Source organism: Alligator mississippiensis, chromosome 1 (assembly GCF_030867095.1).
Source record: "Alligator mississippiensis isolate rAllMis1 chromosome 1, rAllMis1, whole genome shotgun sequence".
Taxonomy (NCBI): Eukaryota; Metazoa; Chordata; order Crocodylia; family Alligatoridae; genus Alligator; species Alligator mississippiensis.
The window spans coordinates 448,240,282-448,266,205 of NC_081824.1; the positions used below are offsets into that span (position 1 = coordinate 448,240,282).

Sequence of the window (25,924 nt, forward strand, 5' to 3'; positions counted from 1 at the left end):
TGTTCAAGCCTCATGGGAAGAAGCAATCTCTGTAAGTGCTCTGTGTAGCATTTAATAAAAAATGTAGCATTTGTTTCACAATAGAGCCACTTTTTTGGTAAAATAAGATGGAGATTTTAAGTAAGATTTATCTCCTTTATTCCAAAAATAAATATCTTTTTTTGATTCAGAGTATTTCAAATGACAATAAGCACAAAGAAGAAAAGTACTGCTTTGGAAGTTGTGAAATAGACATACAAGAACTTGGGGGAACAACATTACAGATAACAGTGATAATAGATGAAAGCTGATTTATACAAATTTAAAGCACAACAGCATTTTCTTTTACAATATAGAACTTCAAACAGATTTAAGAAAAACACCATTTTAAAAGTCTGAAAGGCACGTGAATTAGACCATAAAACGTACTGGCACATTTACTAATACGTTTTATGTTACATTCCTAAAGAGAAACTGTAAGACTCTAATCAAGAAAAAGACTTAAGATGACAGCAGGTTCCTTTGTAAAATATTAAAAAAGTAGGAGATTGAAAGAAGGTTTTTTGGCTTTTTATGAAGGATGAGTATCAATACCCAAAGTTAGAGAGTTTTAAAAGCTGCATCATTCAGTTGTATTTGGGCGAGTTGCCACATAAACAAACACCACAATTAGAAGCACCACAACAGCCAGCGTGGGAAGCACGACAGTGGTGATTTGCTGTCGGGCTTCTTGCATTGCCTGCTTTCTCTCCTTTTTATCTTTGGAGGTTTCCTTTTTGGGTTTTCCTTTTAGTTGCCTCATTCTTCTACAGTCTTCTGTTCACCAAAAAATGAGTTGCCAAAGACAAGCCAGGGAAGGTCTCTGGAGAGGCGTGGAAAGGCCCTCCTGCTTCAGATGTCTGCTCCTGCAAAGACTTGTAAGAGGAGAAAAACAACCAAATCTTTCAGACACGATAAGTGCATACTCTACACACATACTTTGATATAGCTCATTTAAAGCACAGCAAGATTTATTCAACTATGTTCAATGAAGCCCTGTCTCAGAACACACTTTCACTTCATTAACAATGCTCTCCATGTGAAAAATCACGGCAGTTCATCACGATGCATACACTTGTCCAAGATCGTTGAACCTGTGCTGCGTTCTGCCAGATACCATATACTCCAGGCATCAAAGGAAACAAGATAACAGAGCTAAAGACTTAATGAAAAAGTAAGAGTTAGTTTAATGAAAAGAGTAAGAATTAGTGTTGTGTCAATATATAGTGCCAGCTGCCTCTTCTTGTAACAGCAGGCATTCCCAACCAGAGGTCTATAGCTTCCCACGATTTGTAAGGCAGATGGCCCAGAGAGTAAGCACGCACTTTGTCATATTCTAAGACAAATCTTTATCCTCACCACAAGACATTTATTGGAATGCAGGGTCCCTTAATAGAAAAAAAGAACGGGAAAGATCTGATTAAAGTACAAGTCTATTCCTCTGGCAGTGAGAAAAATACTAAAACTTGCAATGAAACAATAGCATGTCTGTCATTTTATTAAATTGGGCATCTTCAGAAGGAGGAAATCATCTCATGTGATAATCCTTGAAGCAAAGCAGACTGTTCTACACAAGAGGTCATTGATAGCTGCTGCGAAGCTTCTACTAGACCAGTTCTTAAGCCATGGTACCTATAAAGGTGAAAGAACACTGCACAAAATGCAAGTCTGTAATAACAAGTTGCTCTGCACTTGTGTCCCGCTACCTAAGAGTGCAAAGCTGCTTTAGGTCTGTACAGATGTATGACAGATATACCCAATTTACATATAAATCCCCAATTAATACACATTTTCATATGATTATGGTAAGCTAACCCAAGACAGTAAGTGATTCAGCATCCTGACATCTTGGAATCTGCTCAAAGATTTGCTAACTCTGTGAAACGTGCTCCCCTCTGGCTAGCCTTCAACAAGGGTACAGAAGGATACTGAACCATGCTTGCTGCAAGGCTCTCACTGGATAGCAAGCCAGAGCAAAGCGTGCATCACAATATGTCCATCTCTCTACTGAACCATCATATTCAGAATCCAACATCTTTTACTATTAGATCTGACTATAAAGAAAGCAAAATAAGTGAAATTCTCTTTTATCATCTCTTTTTAACATAAAGAACATGAAAGGCGAGGGGCGTAGCACACATTTTGCATGTAGAGGTGTGAGGTTCAGTCCCCAGCATCTCCATCTGGAGCTTAAATCTCTGATGGTTTTAACAGCCTTCCTGCAGAAGCTGCTCTAGGTAAGCAGCAGGAACCCAGCATAGCAAAGGGGCAACCCTCTTCCGGTTTAACATGCCTAACCTTTCTGTTTGTGTCTCTGGATGTTACCAATGGCAGGTTGTGAGACTGCTTCATTGTAGCCTTGGGGGAAAAAAAAAGGACAGAAAAAAATAGTGCTAAGTTCTATCCATTTGCTACTCTTGCTACACGTTAAGGTACACAGCATCACTAAAGATGCCAGTAAATTCCTGACGACGGAACAGAAATCTGCATAAACGGTCTCCCCACTGACTGAAGGATGCAGCAAATTACAAAAAGATTATCTCGCTTACTGCAAGTAGATGCTTTTTCTTCCTCCACAATTTCTCCCATCCAGCTCCAGTTGTTATTCTGATAACCAAGCTAAAATCGTTCTGATTTAAAGTCATCTTATTTCATCTACGTGAGAAGCCTGACTACAAAGGAATCGTCCTGGCTCCCCACACAACACAACAATAAACTGACTGCTGGGTTCCCCATCCAGACCTACAGTCTCACTGATTAAAGTAGACATGGCATCCCATTCTACTTCTCCATTGCTTATGGAAGTGTTTAGAACAGCAAAGCAACCAGGTAGAACCAGGAAAACTAAATATTACTCAACTGGCAAATATTTCTATCCTCAATCTCATCCCACCCAGAGACAGAAAGAAAATGGATAGCATGAGTTCAGTGTGATGCCCTGATTCCATGTCATGCATTTTCACTTTACAAATTAAAAAATGCTTCTTCCAAATGCCACATTTGCCAACTCAGTCTGGACTTTGAGACAAGCTCATTTCTTTCACTCTTTTGCTTTATCAGGAGTCAGAGCCCCTGATTAGGATGACTCACTAAATGAGACACTTCAGCACGAGTCTTGAAGGAAATCTAGTCTCAGCATTCTGGAGCCTTGAGTTCCTGATGTGCAATGGCTCCACAAAGAACAGGGATGAACATCTGGATGGGGGCAATTCTACATTACTGTGACCCTCAGGTCACTCACTTTCTAGGACTCCCATTCATTCTAGATCCTGCTCTTGATTTTAACTCCCCCTCACAACATAAGCTCTCTACAGCTCATATGAAGGACCCTCCCTCCCAACTCCACATACCCCACCACTGGTGGTAGGAATGAGAGGCTTTCACATTCCAGCTGTCTTATTACTGCCTCAACTTTGCTTCCTTCAAATCTCAGGTAGAAAAAAAAAGTCTGGCCTAAGAATTTCACAGAATATTAGCAAGGCAATTGGAGGATGTCAAACCCAAATCATTAGAAGAAAGATGGGGCAGGTCTTCTCCAGGCACCTGCCAGCACCCTGCTCCGGAGCCTGCACTGTGGCTCTGTGCAGAACTGTGCATAGTAAACAAATTCTGCAAGAAAAAAAAAAAAAATCACTTTCGTCCCTTTGTCTGATAATTAGCTTTATTATTTCGCTCAAACGGCTGCCCTGCAGAATAACTAGGTGACCTGGTGTTACAGCCTGCCGAGATCAAGCAATATGAAAATACTGTCTCAACTGCTAACACTAGTCAGCAGATTTCACAGCTGTATTACTTAAGAGATCAGGGAAATAAATGATAGGAAAAGCCCATGGGACTCTCTGTATTCCACAGTAAGAAACAGGAGTTGCAATGAAACCAATTTCTCTCTCAAACAATAAATGTATGCCTCATTCTGTACAGCATAAACCATCATTAGCTACTCAGAGTGAAAACATCAGTTGTTTATAACCTCTCTAAAATGAATATTTCATCCTGAAACTAAATTATACTAAGTTAATTACATACACTAGCTGACAGCTGAAGGAGTGGAACAGAAAGCCTTTCCATAAATGTCAGGACTGTTCGAATCACATGTTGCCAATTCCAAGCTTGGGAGCCTGGCATCAACACACAAACATGCTTCCAAAAAGATTTGGGTCATTTGGCCTCACTGTTGGCAATGCTGAGCTTAAGAAAAAGTTGAACCTGAGGATTTCAAAAAAGATAGCAAGGCAACTGGAGGATGTCACCTACATTATTTAAAAAAAAACAAACAAACTGGGGCAGGTCAACCTCGTCAGGCACTTGTCAGCCCCTGCTCTGGCCTGCTCTGCGGGTCTGTGCAGAACTGACTATTAAATAAATTCTGCAAGAAAGTGCTGTCCAAGACAGGCTGCCTCCAAATGCCGATGTAACATACACTAGCATACGACTTTGCACACTGTGACTAGGCAATAGCTCAAGCTAGACAACCTTCATTTTCAGAAGAGGAAAGAATAACCCCCCTCTTTGCAACAGTCTTTGGGTGAAATTCTATGCCAGTGTTATGTGATGGAGATTAGGTAATCATACAAGTCCTTCTGGTTTTGCGATTTGTGACTAGTCATTCGCACAGTGAGGTCAGGAGGAGGGAATGTAAGTAACTATCTATCTCCAATTTACAGGTGAGGAAACTAAAAAGATTAAGTGACTCTGACCAAGGGCACAGATGGGATTAGAGCACAAGAGCCCCTTGTCCTCAGTGCCACGCTTAGCCCGTGGCAGAACTGTCTCATGTTACTTAGCTATCTCTTCTTTTGGCCAGAAAAGCTTGAATTCAGGTGAAGGAAGAAAGAGCTGATAGCAACCTCCAATGCGGTCATTGGCCCACCCAGTGTCCTTCCCAAAACAGGGAGGGAGGAGGAGGGGTAATATCTCTGGCCACTATTTACACAGATGTTAAGGACTGCCTGCCCAGAATGACTATAAGGAGGAGAGGGAGAAAAGACAGACCATGACAATCAGAAACTGGCCTAATAGTCAGTCATTATCAGCTCTCACAATCAGCTTTCTTACACAGAGTCAAGAATCCCAGACTTCCCTTTCCTTTCCAAATGAAAGCTGAGCCTCTCCTCTACATTTGTAAATCCCCAAATAGGAGACGGCTGGAGGCTGCAGCCATGAGTATCCCAAAGGCTGGTTCTGATAGCTGGCAACTGCTCATCTTCACCTAAACCTCTGTTGAGCCTAGAAGTAAAAACAGCAAACTAACTAAACCAACTGCTTTGGAGCAGAAAAATGGAAAAATGTGGGTTTTGGGTTACTTTTTTAAATCCAAAAATTGGGGATTTTTTTTTTTAATCAGAGAAAACTAGGATCCCTGCACATGAGATAGAAGCAACAGTACCTGGAGCCAGCAAAGACTTGGCTGCCGCCCCACCCGACAGGCGTGGGACAGAGACTAAGAGAGCTGGCAGTGCCAGGCTCGGCTCCCTACATGAAAATCCTTTTTACAAAGCCACAGTACGCATATACAGACTACCAGTATCTGCTTGTGCAGTGCTGAAGCATTCTTCTCTACTACACACACTGCAACATAGCACTTATCACTGCATAGCTAAAAAAAACCATATCCAATTGCTGAGAGACAGCAAAGGCAAAGCTGACTTCAGCCAACTAATGCCAGCTAAATGCCACAATCTCTGCATCTCTCTCTACAAGCAATACGTGCACAAAAGCCACCGTTTATCTGCGCTTACTATAATCATGCGTCTAGATGACTGAAGAACTTACTAATGCCTGTCTTAGTCCACAAATTCATTTGCCATTTTAAGATGCATAATTTCTCTCTTTACCTACAATGAAAACAGTTTGCAAACCAATTTGGATTAACCCGGCCTCTCAGTCCTGCTGGAGAAACCATAAGGTTTCCTGAGTAACAAAACATCTTGAAAGTCAAACATGCACAGTCTGGTAAGAACTCATTTTTATTGTTTTAGGTTACCCCCAGGGCACCTGCATGTTAGTGAGCAACACAGAAAAACAGTGGTAGAGCAGGTTTTGCTGCAGTGAAGACTGTTGACAGCAGGGGAGAAGGGCCACTGGGCACTTGCACAGACAATCCTCTGCAGATTATTTAGTGATAACAGCCACCTATGTGATTGATACCTCACCACCGGAATGGAGATACTGCCTAACTTTAAGAACAGGACCATAATTTTCTATTAGGAAAACTGAAAAACTGACTTTAGTTGCAATACCCCAAAGCAAGACATAAGCCACGGTGCACATGATACTTGATGGGGGCGTATATTTAACACAACCTGCTTGCATGACAGGTTAAACTCTGCTGTGGCTCAAACAGACATCAGTATAATAAGCTTATAGATCAAGCTTAGTTCCACGGTGAGCACCAGGAAACATGTGACTGCCATGGCACCCTCCTGCATTGTAGCTGGGGGGCCAAAGAGCTGGTAAAAGCAGAACGTGTCTTCTCAGGTTTCAGAAAACATTAAGCACAGTAAACATTTTCCCCCTCTTCCACTCTGTTTCCTATCTCTGGTGCATGCTTTGTAGACATGCAGAGTTTACTTGAAGATTTTAAGACTGTACAAAAAAAAGTTTATTTTCTACACCTTCTCTGGCCCCTGCTCTCTCTCTTCCTGTCAGGGGTTTGCCTAATGAAGGTTATTTCTTTTTAATCCACTTAGCAAGCTGTTGGTTAATGCCTTTGATAACAGCTGATTCCACCTCAAGGTAAAACACTGGCCCTTAGGTCTGTGCACCTTTCTTTCCTCCAGCTCAGAGGAATGCCTGCTGCTGGGCCAAGGGCAGCAAAGGGACAAATGTATAAACCTGAGCTGGTCAGATAAGGAGGGATGGAGCCAGACCAGGATTTTAAAAGCCAACTGTGTATTTTATTCAACAGAGATATGGGGGTCAAATGTATAATAGCAGCCAACATGTCCTTGGGATTCCAGAGACCTCTGTCCCATACGCTGCCCAAGAGGGTGCCCTTGGCCAGGTGCTTCAATGTTCACCTCCGTGAAAACAAACCGAATGGCACTGACCAAGTTTTGTAAAGTGCTTTGAAATCTGCTCATGACAAGTGCCAACTGTAAACTCAGTTCATCACTACTACTGCTAAGGCTCCTAGTGGGATTTAAGCTAGTTAGGTGTCTAACCCTCAGATGCCAGCTCCTAGGCACTCTCCTGCAGCTTCAGGCATGCAAGTGCCTGTGTAATGCCTTTTTAACTAAGCTAAAACTTTTTGTGAAAGCCTGATTGTAAGTTTGGACTCCTGGAGAATGACTGGGCAAAGCAGGATTCCAGCCATGCTCAAACACAGTCATTAAATTAAACTTGAAAATTAAACTAAATATAAAATTATACAGTTAAAAATCCTTATTATTAAGCAAGTACCTCAGGCAGCAAAGTGTTCTGTAATGGCTTGTGTGGGTGACTAGAAGGCTGGATACACACATTTGCCAGTTTGACTAGGGCAGCATAATCCTTAAGAGCTGATCTGCAGAGGAGATTAATAAGGGAAAAGCCATTAACCCACTCCCTCCTTCCCTGGGGGCCGGCCCACCTCTCAGCAAGATCAAGGCATCTCAGTGATGATTCAAATGCTGGCTCCAATTACATAAGTGAACCTTTTGCTACTCAAATACAGGCAAGTAGATCTAAAACGAGCCCGTGTCACCCCATGACAGTAATTATTTACATAGAGAAATACCACAAGCTGGACTGTACAATCTTTACTCCAATCTGAGGTCCCGCACACGTGTCAGCAGGTCCTCCCCAGTAAGAGCTATGCCAGGGACTGACAATTATTTCAAGTGGCTGGAGGGCCACTTGACAGCTCACCAAAACTCATTAAGGGTCACATGGGTAGCCCCGCCTCTTAATTGTTGCCCGCCCCCTGGTTGCCATATTGGGACTGGAAGTCCCACCCCCTAACCCCTAAGATTTGCCACTGAAAGTCCTTCCCCTCCGGAAATACTTCTTTTGGGAGGGGGGTTGCCATCTAAGAACCATAAAAAAAACAAATCATATGCTAGAGTCCAAACACCTACTAAAATATATTGTAATAGTATTACAAAAAATATTTGTCATGATCTGTGTTTGTGTACTATCTATAGAAGGGACTGCATAACAACTCAAAAATAAAGTCTCCCTCTTTTATATTGTGTGTGTGTGGGGGGGGTATGGTGCAGTGTAGCTGTGTGAGAGGCATTGGGTATGCTAGGTGTGTGTATATGTCGATGGAGGTTGTGGGGGCAGGGTGTGGATGTGTAAGGTTTGTGGGGTGTGAGGGAGGGTGGTGGTGAGGGGATCCCATACACTCCCCCACATGGTGTGCAGTCCCCGCTGCCAGAAGCAGCAGCAAGCATGGGACTCAGGGAGCTGGTGCCCAATGCAGGTGCCCAGCAGGAAACGGCTCCAGCCACCGCTGCACACGGGGGCCAAGAAGCACAGTCCATTTGGCTACCTCTATCCCAGGGGCTCCATGCCATGTGCCTGCAGCTCCTTTATTCATACTGGGAGAAGCCCTGTGCTGGACTCCACAGGGAAGCAGGACTCCCTCCACTCCCACCGGAGTCCATGGGCCTGTGCAGCACAGGGTGGGGAAGGCAGCCAGCTCCAGCGCAGGCTGGCTCCTGCTGAGTTTTGCAGCACGGCAGAGCCAGCCAGCCCAGCCAAGCACCTCTCAGAAGCTCGCAGTTCCCAGGTTGCAATGCGAGGACTGCAGAGCGCAGCAGGAGCCAACCCAGCCCCCGCGGTTCCCTGCTGCCACTGGCCCTGACACCCAGGGCATGCTTGCCGCCACTGCCTTTCCCCTGCCACTTCTCCTCCTTCCCCACCCACCCACTGTTCCCCCACCCACCCACCTGCCACTCCAGCAGCATGCGGTTCCCGGCTGCCAGGCTAGGATCGCATGGCGCAGCAGGAGCCAGCTGGGAAACACGTGGTGCTGGCTGGGCCAGGCTGGCTCCTGCTGCACCGGTGATCCTTCCCACCCCCCCACCTGCACTCTTATCTGATTCTCTGCTCTCAGGCAGAGGGAGATGGGGAACAGCCCCAAGGTTGCCAGGCCAGAAGCCTCTGCTAGGCAGAAGCTTCTGGCTGGGGGTGGGAGGGGCTGGGGTTGGGGTGGGGCTGGTGGGCCTTGTTGCTGCGGCCTCTGGGTCCTGCCGCCAGCTCCCCCTGGGTCCTGCTGCTGCTGGTACCTTGTCATCTCTGACAGGCCGGTAGGGGCAAATAAATAGTAATTTTCTAAATTTTTTAAGCCAGACAGAATGACCCGGCAGGCCGGATCCAGCCCGTGGGCCATATTTTGCCTGTCCCTGAGCTATGCAGTCTAACCCAACATGACAGGCAGCAACAAAACACAGTTACCCCTGAGTTTTCAAATCAGTATTCAGCGTGACCGCCATATGGCTCATTCCAGTTACAGAGGCAGCTGAGCTTACATACTACTGAAGGTACAGAAATCACTGGCTGGGATTTCTAGCTTCTCATGGTCCTGTGATATCATAATATTCATAGATTGCAAGGCTGGAAGGGACCTTGAAAGATCGTCAGGTCCAACCCCCTGCACCAACCAGGAAAGATAACTGGGGGGGTCAGGTGACCCCAGCAAGGCGACTTTCTAGTCACCTCTTGAAAATTTCCAGGGTAGGTGACAGCACCACCTCTGGAGGGAGCTTAATCCACAGTCTGGACACTATGGCTGTGAAGAAGTTTTTTCTAATATTGAGCCTGAATCCATCTTCCAAGAGTTTGTGGCCATTACTCCTGGTTTTCTCCTTGGGTGCCCCGGTGCTCAAGTTGCTCACCAAGCCCTTGATGTACTCCCCTAGTGTAGCAGTAAGCTGCTACCAGGTCCCTTCTCAGCCTTCTTTTCTTTAGGCTGAAGAGTCCTAGATCCCTCAGCTTTTCCTTGTATGGCTTGCTGTGTGAGACTCTGATCATATGGGTGGCTCCTCTTTGGACTCTCTCAATCTTGTCCGTGTCCTTGTTAAAAGTGCGGTGCCCAGAACTGGATGCATTACTGCAGCTGCAGTCTCACTGAGTAGAGCAGAAGAATCACCTTCTTAGTTTTGCTGGAGATACATCAATTGATGCATGCCAGAGTATTATTTGCTCTACTAGCTACAGCATCGCACTACTGGTTCATATTCATAACTGTGGTCAATTATTACTCCCAGGTCCCTTTCTTTTGTGGTGCTAGTCAGTTTGTTGCTGCCTAGCCTGTAGGTGTGTTAAGGGTTGCTCATCCTAAGGTGGAGCACTTTACATTTCTCGATGTTGAACTTAATCAGATTCCAATCCGCACAACTTGCTAGCCTGTCTAGGCTATAGTTACAGGTGGATCTATCTTCAAGCATGACCGCGCTTCCCCATAACTTGGTGTTGTCTGCAAACTTGGCCAGTGAGCTCTTCACCCCCACATCCAAATCATTAATAAAGATGTTGAAAAGTACTGGACCAAGCACTGAACCCTGCAGGACACCCTGCCCACTGCTCACCAGAATGACAGATCCATTCACTATGACTCTCTGGGTCCTTTCCTGCAGCCCATTTTTCACCCACCTGACTGTCTCGGAGTTAAGCCCACAATTCTCCAATTTTCTCACGAGGGCATCATGGGATACTAGATCAAAGGACTTTTGGAAGTCAAGGTATATGATGTCAACCTGCTCATGTCCAGGTGGCGAGCTACCTGGTCATAAAAGGAGATGAGGTTGGTAAGGCAAGACCTGCCCCCAATGAAGCCATGCTGGCTGTCATTCAGAATCTTACCTTCGGCAAGCTTATCGCAGACAGGCTCCTTGATGAACTTTTCTAGGATTTTCTCTAAGATGGAAGTTAGGCTGACTGGCCTATAGTTACCCAGGTCCTCCCTCCTGCCCTTCTTGTGGATGGGCACAACACTGGCTCTCTTCCAGTCCTCAGGGACTTCTCCAGAACGCCACGAGTTGTGGAAAAGTTTCACTAGCGGTTCCACAATGACTTCAGCCACCTCCTTCAACACTCTCAGATGACAATCATCCGGTCCCACTGACTTGTATATGTCTAATTTTTTTAACTGGTCATACACCAATTCTACAGCAATAGTAGGAAAGCGATTATTCCTACCATACTCATTCTCTACTCTACCTGGTGTGGTTTCCTCCCTGGTCTGGTGAAAGACCAAGGCGAAGTAGTCATTCAGAATTTCAGCTTTCTGCTGGGTGCCAGTAACCAGCTCTCCTGAGTTGTTGAGCAATGGCCCCACACTCACATTTGTTTTCCTCCTCTTCCCTATGTACCTAAAGAAGGACTTCTTGTTGTCCTTGATTCCCGTTGCTAATCTAAGTTCAGTCACCGCTTTAGCCTTTCTTATCTGTTCCCTGCAAATGCAGGCCGTTATGGAATAGTCACATGATTTCATGAGGAACTAAAATTAAAGCCTATGCTGAAAGCAAATGTTCAACTTAGTGAAAACATCTGCTCTTGCATCATAGCAAAGACTTTTTTTTGTATTACAAGAGTTTACCTATGCCCATTTATCACGATTTACTCCTAACAACCCTGTTTTCAAGGGTAAAAGCTTTTAGTTGCATGCATAAAAATATGAGGCTTATTAAGGCAGTGCATGAAATCCCAGTATAACACTATCCTTTAAGCAAGGTATTTTTTGCCAAATTACAGATCTAAATCAAAATTGACCCACCATTACTAGAGCATCCCATTTACTGTAAGTGCAGCTTTGAGAGCCTCTACACCATTCATTGCATTTGGAAAATGAAAGCCATCATTGCATTCTGCCAGAATGTCAAAGGAAACAAAGTTGTCAAAGTAGAAAAGAGCTATATGATTGTAGCAGCTCTGAAGTCTGCATACCAGAATCTTTATTAAGAGGGAAAATCTCACCCAAAAAACCCCCGTAGAAATTTGGCATTTCAAAAGGTGTAATGCTTAAACAAAGGACCGTTTTTGGTATGCAAGACAGTGATGTTGTACAATTCCATCCCAACAACTGAGCATAATTCCACGAGGAAAAGAATGATGGACAAGCATTTCATGCCAAGTTGTTAATGGTGGAACAAACAAAGGGTTTTTTGTAGATAAAGATCAGCACCAAGAAATCTTTTTTTTTTTTTTTAATCAGGTTGCACTATAAAGACATTTTCAATATATGAAGAAGTCCTGTAAGTTAAAAATAAACATGTGGATTTGTCACAGAATATATTCAATTTTAGGGGAAGGTTGAGGGGGAGGGAAGCAGAGAGAAAGAGGAAAGAAAGCAGAATTTGCCACTTCCCATTTATAAAACCACTGTTCTTCTCAAATCTAAATGCAATATGCTGCAACACCCGGCAAATGACTTGATAATACAAGTTTGCTCAGGTGTTCTCTCAAAGTGCAATTTTCTTCTGCTATTCCTGACAAGATTCCTCTGGAAACAAGATACTACCTGGCTTGTACATTTGCTTGTCTTCAGCTAGTTTCCAAACAGCAGCAACAAAAATAAAACACAAATACAAATAGTCTTTGATAGCAACCCTCCACGCCAGAAACTGTACTGAATTCAAAGAGTGGTCACAGGCATCCAACCTTTGTGAGAATGAACAGGAAAGGGAACAGACTGCGAAAATAACATTAGTGCTTTCTGATACAGCTGTGTTAGGGTCACTTGCCCACTGGGAATTGGACTTCCGCTACCTACGCATCTCACAAACTGAACAGCCCTAACTAAGACTGAACAAGTGCAATCCTCAATAGGAAATGCTCTGTTTCCTATTACCTAGTCTGTGCTCTCTGACTGCTCCCTCTCTCATTCCAATGCCTACATTCCCAGCTAGTTTGCTCTATGAAACAGCCAAATTATAAATATACGTCTGCAACAAATTCTTAAGGCTCAGGCGAGGCAAAATGCCAGGAAATCTGAAGCCTGATTTTACAGTTCTGTAATGCAAACACTACAACTGAAGGACCGTCAATGCTGTTCATTATAATCCCCTCTATTGTCATTAAAACTTTTGCACCGAAAATCCCATCCAGGCTAAAACTTGGCAGATAAAAATCTTTGTCCACAGCAGGTTGGATTATTCATTTAAAAAAAAAAAAAAAATGAATTAGGGGTTTGGGTTGGTAGGGAAGAAGGGGAGGGGAACCCCATAGCTGAGGAAGTAATCCCAAAAGTATCAGAGCAAGTTCCAACAGCATACTAGCTATACCTTTTCTGACCTACACCAGCTGGGTATGTATGCCGGATCGAACTTATCTGGGGAAGTCTGTTTGCTCTATTACAGCCAAAAAAGTAGGTAAAACCTCTTGTGGCTTGAAGTTACAAAACAGCTTGGAAAAGGGGAAACTGAAGAATTAAGCTCCTTACATCCTCCTGGGACTTCAATATGGCAGAGGGGAGAGAGATGGCTATGGCCCAAAAGCTTGAATTCTTTTCATTTTACAAAGCGTCTCAGAGGCACTCACAGGTATAAAGCAAGGCGAGTGTAGTGCTCAGGCACTGCCAGTAAAGGGTCCTGGTTCTAGGTCTGGGTCCTGATCTCACGACCTGGTTAAAAACCAGGCCTTGTTTTTTCAACTATGGCTTTTCAATAGGTGGCTGAAGCCAAGGCTCGCTGGCATAGTGCCTGTCTGCTCTTTCTTGTACAAATGCCAAGAGAGACTGATTAGCACATTATACAAGCAGAGTACAAATTATAATTAAATACAGAGCAACCTCCCTTACAATACAATTACTGATATGGGCGAGTTGGGCTGACAAACTTCTTCTTCCCAGTCCCCAGGGAACAGGGACTTCCACAGTCACTTGAGCCCAATCCCTGCTGCTGCAAGCAGGATGGACATTATAAACATGAGCAACATGATGGCCTCATTGGTTTTCTCCTGTGCCCTGCTTTCAAGAGCATTCACTCTACTAGAGTCAGAAAAGAATCTACAAATGATAGAGATAAATAGCCTTCCTCTACCCTACCTCACTCCTGTGGCCCCATACTTACATGTACAACCCAGAAACCTCACATTTCAATAGGTTTGGGAGAAAACTGCCCCAAACCAATGCCAGATCAGACAGTGCTCCACTCCACTCCGATGAGAATTCAGGGGACACAATCACGCACAACTGACGGCAGCCTCCCCATATGGCAACGGTGTTTTCAGTACACCAAAAAGTATGTTGGTGTTTTCATGAGGGCCTTTTGTTCATTTGCTTTTCTTCCACTGACCAGACTGATTATTACCATCTCCAGTCTATGTCCTTCCTAGCTTAAAACCATGTTCTACTTTCCTAGCTTAAAACCATGCTCTTCTAAACAATCCCATGTAGTAAAAGCATGAAGCTCTTCTGTCCTGATTGATAGAGCCCATTTCCAATTATTTAACAAGAAGAACCATAATTACATAGAGCTGGTTTAGGCTGATCAAATTCCTGTTAGTTTACCTCAATTTACACATCGTAAGTGTGACATTAATATAAACTAATTAAAACTTTCTGCATTTAAATTAAGCCCTAATAAAATTACAGAGACAAAAGGAGAAGCTGACCCAAAGAGAAGCCCCTTCCCCCCACCCCCACCAAACCCAACTGCTGCTTTAGGGTCCTCTAACATGGGCAGACCAGGCCCAGGAAGGCTGCAGGTTGCTGCTGCTGCTGCTATAATTTTGCCAAATCAGTTCTGCAACACTGGCTTCTACAACACATGCTGATTTAGTGAGGAGTACTTAAGTCAGGATTTTCCAGCAGAACAAACCCCAGTGGCAGTCACAGATGCTACAATGCCATGTGATTAATGTACTGGCCCATTACAAACAAGGATGTGAAGCGCAGGTGGTTCTGAAAGCCTCCTGGAGAAGTTTCCCTGCAGTTTTCAGGAAGCAACAACAGATTCATCTCAAGACCCAGCCACTCAGAATACAAGAGCAAGCTGTTACATCCCCCCATGTAACCAACAGCCCTCTGTATTAGTAACTCTCTGAGGCAGACACCAAGGTCACAAAGTACTTTAAAACCACCAGCTGGTCTCTAAAGCCTGATATATCCAATTTTCATCCCCATTTTGCAGAAGGAGGAAAATTCAGATGCAAACTCTTCCAAGTGTGTACACACATTTGTGTGTACACCTGAGTTAGTAAGGAAAAGTGCTCAGGGCTGTATACAAGCACAGGAATCCTTAGCATGTGTGCACGTGCACGCATGCGCACACACAGAGTATTTGGAGTGTACATGCTATTTAAAACACTCTTCTGAATGCATCGCACAGGAAATCCACAACACGGCTAGGAATACAACTCAAGGGTCCTGAATCCCCATCCCTACTCTATCCTATCAGGACTTTTAGCTTTTTCCACAGTATGTTGTGTTCAACTCCTTGCCCAATTCAACTGTGCAGCTAGATTTTTAAAAGCACTCCTCCAGTCGCTGTTCAGGGGGTGCACATACTCGCAAGCTATGCTAACACTTTTTAAAGAGTACCCCACTGGTGTGGCTCTGACAGGACTGGTGCTGTGTCACAGCACCCCAGCAGGTCAAGAACACACCTGACCCCTGCAACACTAGAAGGGACAACAGTAGGAGACTTCTTGAAAAGTAGTAATATTGAAATGTGAATGTCTTTCTTTAATATACAAATGTCATCCAGCAAATCAAGCTCTTCAGAGTTAATCAACACCCCACCCTGATCCTCCACACTAGGAGCAGGAGGGGTTCAAGATCTCATCCTCACTCCAATAATTGACTATTACTTAATTCCTAAAGCCTCTCAACCGTGTTTGATGTTTTGCTTTCTCTGGGAGCATAGTCATTTAAGTCACTTCTTTGCCAGAGACCATAGTAATTTTTCTTGTTTCCATTCCACTGCTATTTTTCAAACCACTATAAAGTCAAATTTAATAAGTGCCTCAACTCCTATAGCTTTCTATTTATAATAGCGCAAACAACTGCTTTGTGATCTAAGCAAACATCTTTCCTACTTTTATAGATTCATTCCGATGGTGCAAAAAAATCTCTGTAAGCTACAGTGGTTTCAAGAAGCATGCCAAAAAAACTGCTGTGCAAGGTATACCACATCAAAAGTTGGTCAGTAGTAACTATTTAAACATTCTTCACCTTAGGCAAAACTTAAGAGAATCAACTAGTAAGTGGCTCTTCTGGACACCTCACTACATGCCCAACCCACCCTCTTTTGCATCTTCAGTTACAAAAATTTTGAGCCTGATCCAAAAACAAATGGCAATGGGGACCTCATTGCATACCTATGACTTTTTCTTACCATGGTACCCAGTCAGAGACTAGGACCTCATCATACTGTCATAAATAAAACAGAAAGATGGTTCCCAGTGCACAGAGCTTCCCATCTGTATAACACAGGTGACAACTGATAAATACAAACAAGCCAAGGGAGCACAGGGAAACAACACCGGCCAGCATGGTGGCCAGTGAACCCAGCACATCAGCTATCTAACCAGTACTGCAAAACTAAGTTTTACAGAAAGATTGGAAGAGAATAAAGATAATAAGGACAGGAAAACTACCAGAATTATGACTTCACAAATAAGGATGGAGAAAGCATTCTAGTCAGTGTTGAAAAGGCCCCAATTTGGCCAACATTTACTCTTCTGTTTGATTTGGTGTGATAGACACAAGTTAAGCACATAAAAGAAAGTTTGCAGGATGGGGTTTTGTTTGATTTTCCTCAGGAATTATGCAATTTAAACACCAAAACAGATTGGGGGGGAAGGAAATCTTGGAGAGATTTATGATCACTGCCTCACAGACTGAGAAATGAAAGAACTCCCACTTCTCTCTCAATAGCCTGCCAAAAATAAGGATATTCCAAATGCTTCCGATACAGATAAATGGTTTATAGTGAGTTAAAAGGTAGGGCATGGGGTTACTGTCCATCCGCAGTCCATCACTTATCCCATGATAAGTGAGCTGAGCCAAACTGCAGAAATACACCCCTCAGTGCAACAGGTATAGCTTCCCTTACAGCAAGGAACAGGCAGACAGTTCCTATGAAGCAGCAGCTCCACTGTAAGGCCACTCTCCACTTTTTAAACTTGCTGTCATTTGCTGGTCCATCACCTTGAAAATTAGCAAATGTTTATTTGGGAAGCAAAGGGACACAAATCACCAGGACTTCTTTGGACATTAAAATCAAAAAAAGCACAACCCCATTTTTCCTCCCTTGCAGACCCTTCTTCCTCCACATCTCCTAGCCTCTAGTGAAAACTGCACAGTTCTCATCCCAGATCTCCTGCAGCTCAGGTACATTCCCCTTCTCCATTGCTCCCTTTGGGAAGGTTATTGATGTGCAGGGAACCTGGTTTTCTCCTATTTAAAAAATCCCCAATTTTTGGTAAAAAAAAAAAAAAAACAAAAACAAACCCCAAATCCATATTTTATCATGATTTAAATGAATCACCACTAATATATACATACATGTATACAGCGGTGTTTCATTTTAATCACGGAAAAATGTGGATTTGGGGTCACTTTTAAAAGCAAGAATTGGGGATTTTTTGAAATCAGAGAAAACCAGGATCCCTGCTGATGCATCACAATTGCTATGCCAAATAAATCACCTAGGGGGTAGAAAAGAGGCATGCAAGCCATGTTTTATGTTTCCAAGCCTACTGATAATGTACATCGTTTCTAGTTTTGGAGCAACAAGAAAAACTCAAAATGGCAAATGCTGCTCTGCCTCCCATCCATAAATTAGGAGTGACAACAGGAGATTATTACTCATTCACTCAGTGTCTGTTTGGCCCCGAGAGAACTGGCTTTATTCCAATGGCTGACAAACACTGGTTAATATACATGTAAATGTTTTATTTCTCTCAGAGTAAGCAATTTCACAAAATGAAACACCGAATTAAAGACGAGCCTGGTTTTCCTGCTGATGCCCGTCTCAGCTGCAGTGTTGCTAAAAGCTTCTGCAATCTTTTTCACACTGATTCAGCAGGAGAAAGCCACCATTTCTTTTGATAGTAAGACAATTTCACTGTAGAAACATGAAAGCATTTTGTATAAATATTAATCTCAGGCGTTCTTCTGGAATTAACACAGGATGGAGGCTGATTTATGTGGGGCTCCTGTGTTGACCTGATAGACCAATATGTATTGAGGAGGTAAAGCAACCTGTTGTTTGGTACAACAGCCAAGTTAAAAAAAAAACCCCTACAATTTCCATTGCAAAAGGGTATTTTCAAATGCATTTCACAGTTCATAAGATGTAGGAAGGGAATCTTGTCATGCGAGTCTCCAAATTTCGTGGCTGAATACAGCAAGTACATTATTTTTCTTAGAAAATTATTACTAACATCTGAAGGGGAACAGAATGAAAGAATGTGATAGGAGCCAAAAAATATTTAACTCGGAGATAAACAGAAGTGCCATAACATGAAAAGGGGAAAATTGATTTTAGAGAGATATAATAATGTTTTAATCAAGGTGTTCAGTCCACGTTCATCACTGCTGAATCTAAATTTAAGAGCAAACCTTAGCTACTCCCAGCTGCCTCAGTTCCTGGGCATGATGGTGCAACAGCACCGATGAGGTTGCAAGAAGTGCATTTGGGAAGGCTACACAGGGCATACACAGTTCAGGAAATTCCTGTGAGGCTCCCTGCACTGCCATGCTAGACAAATAAATTGATCTACCATTAGATGGATTCACCAAGCATCTGTCATATTGAATGAAATAGTTTGAATGTTTGTAATAGTTGCCCATTAGCCAGTTTTAGGAAGAAGACAAGATTTATCTCCTTATCTAGGCCATTGTTTTGGTCTACGTGTGGAAGGTCCTGACTTTGCTCAAAGTCTTAACTTTTGAATTTTATCTTTAGAGGCCTTTAACAAAGAGAACCTAAAAATGACCCATAAGCAAATATCCCAAATTCCAAGAGATCAAACCCTAGGGCCTTTGAAAAAATTGGAAAGAAAAGGTCACTTGCAGTGGTATGGAAGTTCCTCAAAGTAATTAAATGATCAACAAAAGAAACTAATTACCAAGCAAAAGAATCTGTAAAGTAAGATCCGAGCCCAAATTTGGGGGTAGTGACAGGTTTGGGTAGGAGGGGCCCAGGACGGCAACTCACTCAATAAAAACTGTAACCTACTGTCCCAATATTGGAGGTAAACTTCACTTGCAGAACAACGAAGGAAGAATCGCAAGTGTAGGCCAGATCAGACTGATCACCTGAACCACCCTCTCCGTGAACACGAACCTCTTAGTTCACGCTGAAGCTGCAGAGCGCCCGAAAGGGACTGAAGGGGACTTAGTCCTATCACTGCTGAGGCCAGCCCATTGAATCGTATTACTGAGGCGAGCCCATTGAACCATACTACTGAGGCCAACCCATTAAATTGTACTACTGAGGAATGAAACCATATTTAGGTGTTTGGCTTCTCGGAATTCTAGGATTGTAAGTATATTATGAAAATAATAATATTGATTCAAATTTAACTTTTAGTTGTAATTGTAGTTGTTTTTGTAATACTAATTCTTATAACATTGTTTGGGAAGGAAGTGCATTCGGAGCATTGTTTCTGATACATGTAATTATTGTGTTATTAATGTTTGTGGTATTTCTTAAAGCTAAGCAGTGTTATATGTGTAGCAAAGAATTTTAAAATAAAATTGTGTTGTATGAATTAAGAGTGTAATCATTGTGAAATCATGCAATCAACTAACCACTCCCCCAGCCAGTGCATCAAAACGAATCAGTAAATTGTGTGGGATCTTCTCTATTCCATAACCCACTAGAGAGAGCATCCATAAAGATACAACTTGTGGTTGGATGTCTGCCTACCTCCTCTCCCTGCTATATACTCTAAAACACATGAGTTAAGAGAAGGTTAAAAAGCTCCTAACATCCAGAAACCCTGGTCTTAGTCTCTCTCCAGCAGCACCAAACATATCTAACATTCCAGAAAAAGCAAACTTACAAGGAATACAAAATAAGTGAAAGAAACCTTTAACTTACTGAAAATCAACAGTAGGAAGTAGAAAGCATTTAAGAAACAACTGGGTCAAATGCAATCAAAATTCATCTCTGTCAAGTGAAAAAAGCACAAGGTGAATAAAAACAAATGGAAGTAAAACAACTACAGACAGGAGACATCTAAAAATACAGGAAAAACTCAGCAGAGCCATACACAGGGACTGCAGCGATATATTGAAAGAAGAATGTGGGGCCCTCATCCTGCAACATGTTCCAGCTGTTTTACTGAAGAGCAGTGACTTCATGTTTAGACATGGTCATAAGGGTTCCTGTTCATGAAGTGGTCTGCTGGACTTGAGCTGTATGATGGCAAAAAGGATGAATGGAATTAAATTTAGGGTGGGGAAAATTAACAAGATTTTCTGTTCAAAGTGAACAGGAAAAAGCAACACAGCCATGAGACAAACAGCTATATAAATTAAAATCACCTTCAAAATGGTATTCGTGTTTACTTTCCAAAATACCGTAGATTTATGTATACCTATAACAAGATATTCCAGGGCTTGTAATTGCTGAAATAAGCCCGACTGGATGGCTTATTGCATGCAGCTATGCACTTTGCATCCTACAGTGCACCCTGCAGTGTTGTCTTTACATAAAATACATCCCACCCCCCCTGTATATTACTGCTTACATAATACATTTAGAAAAAAGAAAAAAAAAATCACACAGGGAGCCTGCTGAATGGAAGGATGACAGCAGAATGAGTCAGTGCTGGATTCAATAAGGAAAAGATTTTTATATTACAGAGTATCACTTGAGTGCTCAACTTTGTATGTGGCTGCAATGAATAACACGCTTCACTGACCTGCCAGAGCAAGCACCTCTCTATAAAAGGAGATGGCACTATTACTAGAGAAGCTACCAGTTAGAAATCACTGGGCACTATACCTGACAGATTTTAACTCTATCTGATAGCTAATCAGATTTCTTAATAGGCTTCCTTGCGTTTCAGTGATGTCAGATCACACTGCATGCAGAGCTTGAATCACATAATTTCTATTTCAATATATACTATACCCTTCCTCTGCTGCATTCTATTATGATTTTGGCTACTGCGGTTTACGCTCCTATAGGAAGACCAAATGGAAAGCCACAAGTTAAATGAGCAGTCAGCATATTCACTATTTGCTACTGACCTCTCAGTAAAAACTGAGCCTTGAGAAAGATCGATTTCATACTGCACACTCGGATTTTTCTGAAAATCTGAAGTTAGTTTATTCCAGGTGTACCACTTCCTCTATCCACAAACAGAATCGGTCTCATTTAAAATGCAGAACATATGATGGGAGACTGCCCTTCCTGGCATCATTCTTTCCCCACTAAAGGAACAACTTCACAGGACTCCAAGCCTTGAAAAAGAAGCATGTTTACTCCATGTTCTTGTCTTTCAGCACTCAAAAGCTCAAGCTTATTTCCCCCAAACTACTCTTCCTCATTATACGATTAAACCTTTTCAAGAAGGGAGTTTCATTAACATGCAAAAAGAACACTTCGATATTTTTATCATGATGTGATACAGGGACATGGTCAATTTGAAATCTAGTCAGTTTCAGGAGACAAGCTGAAGGTTGTCTGAGGCCTTATACCCATTGGCGGTTGTCCAAGGCCTTATACACAGGCCGGTGAGGCCTGGGCTCAGGAGCCCCTGCCAATCAGAGGCCCCCTGGTGCCTGGGTTCCCATGGGAAATGGCAGGTTTCCCCTTGCAGGTGGGCAGTGTTCCAACCTACAGGGGGCTGCCGGAGCAAGACACAGGGGGCGCCACATGCACATGGCCTGGAAGACAGCTGGGCAGTGTGGAGAGCAGCTCCCTGCAGGTAAGTGTATGGGAGGGAGGTGGCATGGGAGGGGCAGACTGAGGCCCCCCACAGTGAGGGAGGCAGTGGGGCTGGGGCTGGAGGCACTGCCCAGCAAGGGCGCTGTGTGGGACTCAGGGCTGGGGTGGGATGCAGCCACAGGTGGCTCCCTGTCACTGTGCACACCCCCATGGGGAGCATGCCCCCCCCAATTTGTGCACAGGGCAGATGTGGATTGTTCACTGTGGGCTCGGGGCTCTCCGCATTGCTGCCTTTGGCCCCAGGGCCCCATGCCAGCCACAGTGGGGGCGGTGAGTTGTGCCACTGCTGGGTGGGCAGGAGACACATGGCCCACAGGGCAAAGGCAGTAGGGCAGAGAGCACCAAGCCTGCATCCACCCTCACCCCACTCAGCTCTGCTCTGGCCATGGCGGGGGAGATTGGGGGAGGGGAGGGCGCAGGGAGGAGAGGAAGGCATGTACCACCCCACCTCCAGCTCAGCTGGGTCCACCCAGCCTCCCCCGCGGGGCACAGAGGCCCAACCCACCCTTGGCAGTACCAGGAGGGGAAGGGGTCCCTCCCCCAGCTGGAGCCAAGGGCCCCAATAAATCTTAATTCACTCAGAACTATGCAACTGTCATAAGTCCTATACTGTTAATTGCCAAAGAGTCTTCCTTAGCTTACACAATGAAGACTTGACTTTCAGAACACTCCTTTTTTGAGTTTTTTATTCACGCCACTATTTCGAGGTACTGAGTGGCTATCGCCTGTAGTCCACAAACAACTATGACGTCTTCTGAACCAAAGATTTCCTAGCTTTCTACAGCTACCATTCTAACTCTATTATTTGATTTGTTATACCTATGTAAATAAGGTCTTAAAGTAAATGGATTTTAATGGGATGAAAGAACATTTGAGCTTCAAGCCATGGCCAGGGCCTGAGAGAGAAATTTGGGGGGCCTGGTACATCCTGGTAGGTAAGTGGACCCTCAAACCTCCCATTTCAGAAACTATGAGTGACCTGATTGTGGGGGGCCCGGTACCGCCATTGCCCATCTAACATGCCATAAATAGGATTTCTAAGATTGTACCTAAACCAGACCTAGCAGAGCTCCACTTGACTACAGTCAAATCTTTTTTTGGCCAAATCATAGCAGACACTGTTGTGTTGACACACAAAATTGGATATGTTTGTAATGCTGGGCTCTGTAGCAAAAACATTATATTCACTGTACTATTGCTGGCAACAGAATTCAAAGGGACTTTAACACCCCCCCGCCCCCCATATTATGGAAGTGGCCCTCTGGCATTCTGAATCCCAGGCGGCAGAAAGACTTAAGTGGAGAACCTACACCGCTCAGGAATTCTGGACACCTTAACAGCTCCCAGAAGAGTGGTAGCTTCTGAATGCTAACAGCTCTTTAAAGTTTTGTGGTACTTAATGGGCACTTTAGGACGCCTTAAGATTTTCAACGGAAGCTGCAGCAACCCTACCTGCAGATCCCCCAAACCATACAGGAGAAGAAAGACACAGCACTGAAGTAGCAGAGACTCACCTACTTCCCCATCTCCATACTCTAGTACATCCTCAGCACATATTTGGGGAATGGATGCCCACTCCTTCAAAAGAAAATTCTGGGGGGAACAGACAGACACAATTCCATACAAATTATGATGCCCCAATTCCCACACACTCTCTCTCTCAAGTGACTGGATCAAAACTTTCCAGGATTATATAGTGTGAAAAATAGCCCAGAAACATAAAAGTTAAGTAGGTTATAATGCAAGTGCCCAAGAGAAAACACAATATATGTAAATGACCAGTTAAGGTTGTGTAGTTTTTTTTAATGATCCATCATTGTTACATTTTGTACGCCAATTTAATGACAACATTCACTCGTAAAAATTCACCCCACATATTTTTTAACAGAGAAACTCAATGTTGAGCATAAGACAGTAACAAAGCCGAGGTGTATATCCAGCTTCGCCGTCCATGAACCCAGTACAATAGTGTCCAGCAAATGAACAACACAGGTTGTTTTTTTAATTCAAATACAGTTTGAATTAAAACATTTATACTTACCTTGTGATGGGATTTGTGAATACATTTTTAAAGGCTTGCATCAAATTGGAATCTATATGTTCAAATATATATTTTTAGCCATTGGAAGGCGTATATTTTGTTGACTGCTTTCCTAAAATACATTTTTGAAAATGTACTGCATTTCCTTCACTCAGACAGCGTCTCAAGTCTAATGGATACCTCTTGTGGACCCTCATCTAGTTTTCAAGTCTGCTTCTCAAGTCTAATGCCCTGGGAAGGCTTAATGCTCCAGCCATTGCCACTCTTTGTATTACAAAGGAAAAGGGAACTGGAAAGGTTCATTTTAACTAATCAGGCCACTCACAATCCAGTTCTTCCCCTGAATTCTTCCTCTGATGCTCACTGGTACTTGTATGGGGTTGCAAGAACCATAGCTGTGAAGATCCTGGTCTCTTTTCAAGTGCTGTCTCTTTCAAAGTGCTACGGCTCTAGGTCTGAATAGGCAGCCTTTAAATGGACTCGACCTTGCCTCCTGAGAGTTAGAATAAGCATTTTTAAAAATGCTTCAGCTCCTGTATAGAATGATGCTGTATTCCAAACAGATGATGTTTAAAATCTATTTATTTTTAATGTTTGCTTTTGCAACCTGAGCATGAAGAGCCACATATGTTTCAGAAGAGGCTTACTCAGCATGCAGGGGCCCTGACAGCGGTGCCCTAAAGGTGACACTGACTCATAAATGCCCAGGGTACTTGGATGAAAAAAGGAAAGGAGAGGTGAAAGGAAGCTGCAGGCTGACAGCACACCCTATATTTAAATCATCTGCAGAATGGATTTTAATACTAAAAAAACCAAAAAACCTTCCAGACTGTATACCCCCCATCACATTTGGGCCTGAAACTTCACTGATCAGGTGTCCCAAATTCCCACTTAGGGAAATGGAGGTAGAAGAACCCAGAGCCAGACCCCTGCAAGAACATGGACATTTGAAACTTATGCTGAGGCGCCTCCAGCAGCAAAGGAGGAAGAGCTGCTGGGCTCTTTTCAGTGTCACCGTAAAGGCAGAAAAAAGGATGTTACAGCCAGAAATTATAGAGCAAAAGGCTGTTTTGTCATGCACACTAGTCAAACAGACAAGCACTGCCACATCTCTCTTACAGGGGAAAGATGGGAGGTTTTTAAAAGGCAAATAAGGCATTTATGTAAGCATTTCCCACTGCAAGTTGGGCACACCTAACTGCCTCCTGGGACTCTGAAATCCTTCTTTAAGTATATATAAAAATCAAAGATTCATTTCTTTAGAACAGGGGCGGGTAATTATTTCGGGCGGAGGGCCGCTTATTGAGTTTTGCCAAGCCACCGAGGGCCGCGTGACAGGCAACCAGGGGCAGATAAATATTAATTTTCTAAATTTTTTAGGGGCCCTGTGGGCCAGATAGAATGGCCTGGTGGGCCGCATCTGGCCCCCAGGCTGCATTTTGCCCACCCCTGCTTTAGAAGCTCGAGTGCATTAGTAACAGCCCACTCCACTGCAAATAGGATACAGATTTTGCAAGTCAGGTGTATTGTTTTCCCGACTTTTTTTTTTTTTGCAGTTCGGTCAGCTTAGCCACTGACAAGTAAGTTTTGCCATCTAGTTCTCTCACCTCAGCAGAATATTGCTTCATTTGGGGAGGGGGTGGAGGTTTGCATGAGCATAAGCATTTACAAGTAAATATCAAGCTGATTATACCTGACATTTTACACACAACAAAAAAATGCTTATTAAAATGCAGGACTTAAAAGAATTAACACGCCACAGACATTTTCAACACAAAGGAGACTTATCAGTGGCTTAACTTGAAATCTTGTCAATTTAAACCCAAGTGAAGTGGAAGGGGAAACAGTCTCAGGCACCACATCTTCCCCCTAGGATGCCTGCCAAATTTCCAGATTTCACAGCCAACGTTTTCTACTTTGTTAAGTATTTCTCTCTTCCTTATCACTGTGGGAAAGACTCTAACCAAGGGGTAAAGCTGGCTCAAGCCTTGTCTGCTGCCTGAAATAAACAGTAACAAGCTGCAGCCAT

General features: G+C 43.4%; 1 long non-coding RNA gene across 1 annotated transcript in view; it reads right to left on the reverse strand.

Annotated features, from left to right (window-relative positions):
* Positions 1-786: 786 nt before the first annotated feature.
* LOC106740471 (uncharacterized) overlaps positions 787-25,924 on the reverse strand; it is a 34,935-nt gene continuing 9,797 nt past the window's right edge. The window contains exon 3 of the long non-coding RNA XR_001374017.3: positions 787-893. This is a non-coding gene — a long non-coding RNA (uncharacterized LOC106740471). The remainder of the gene's footprint in view (positions 894-25,924) is intronic.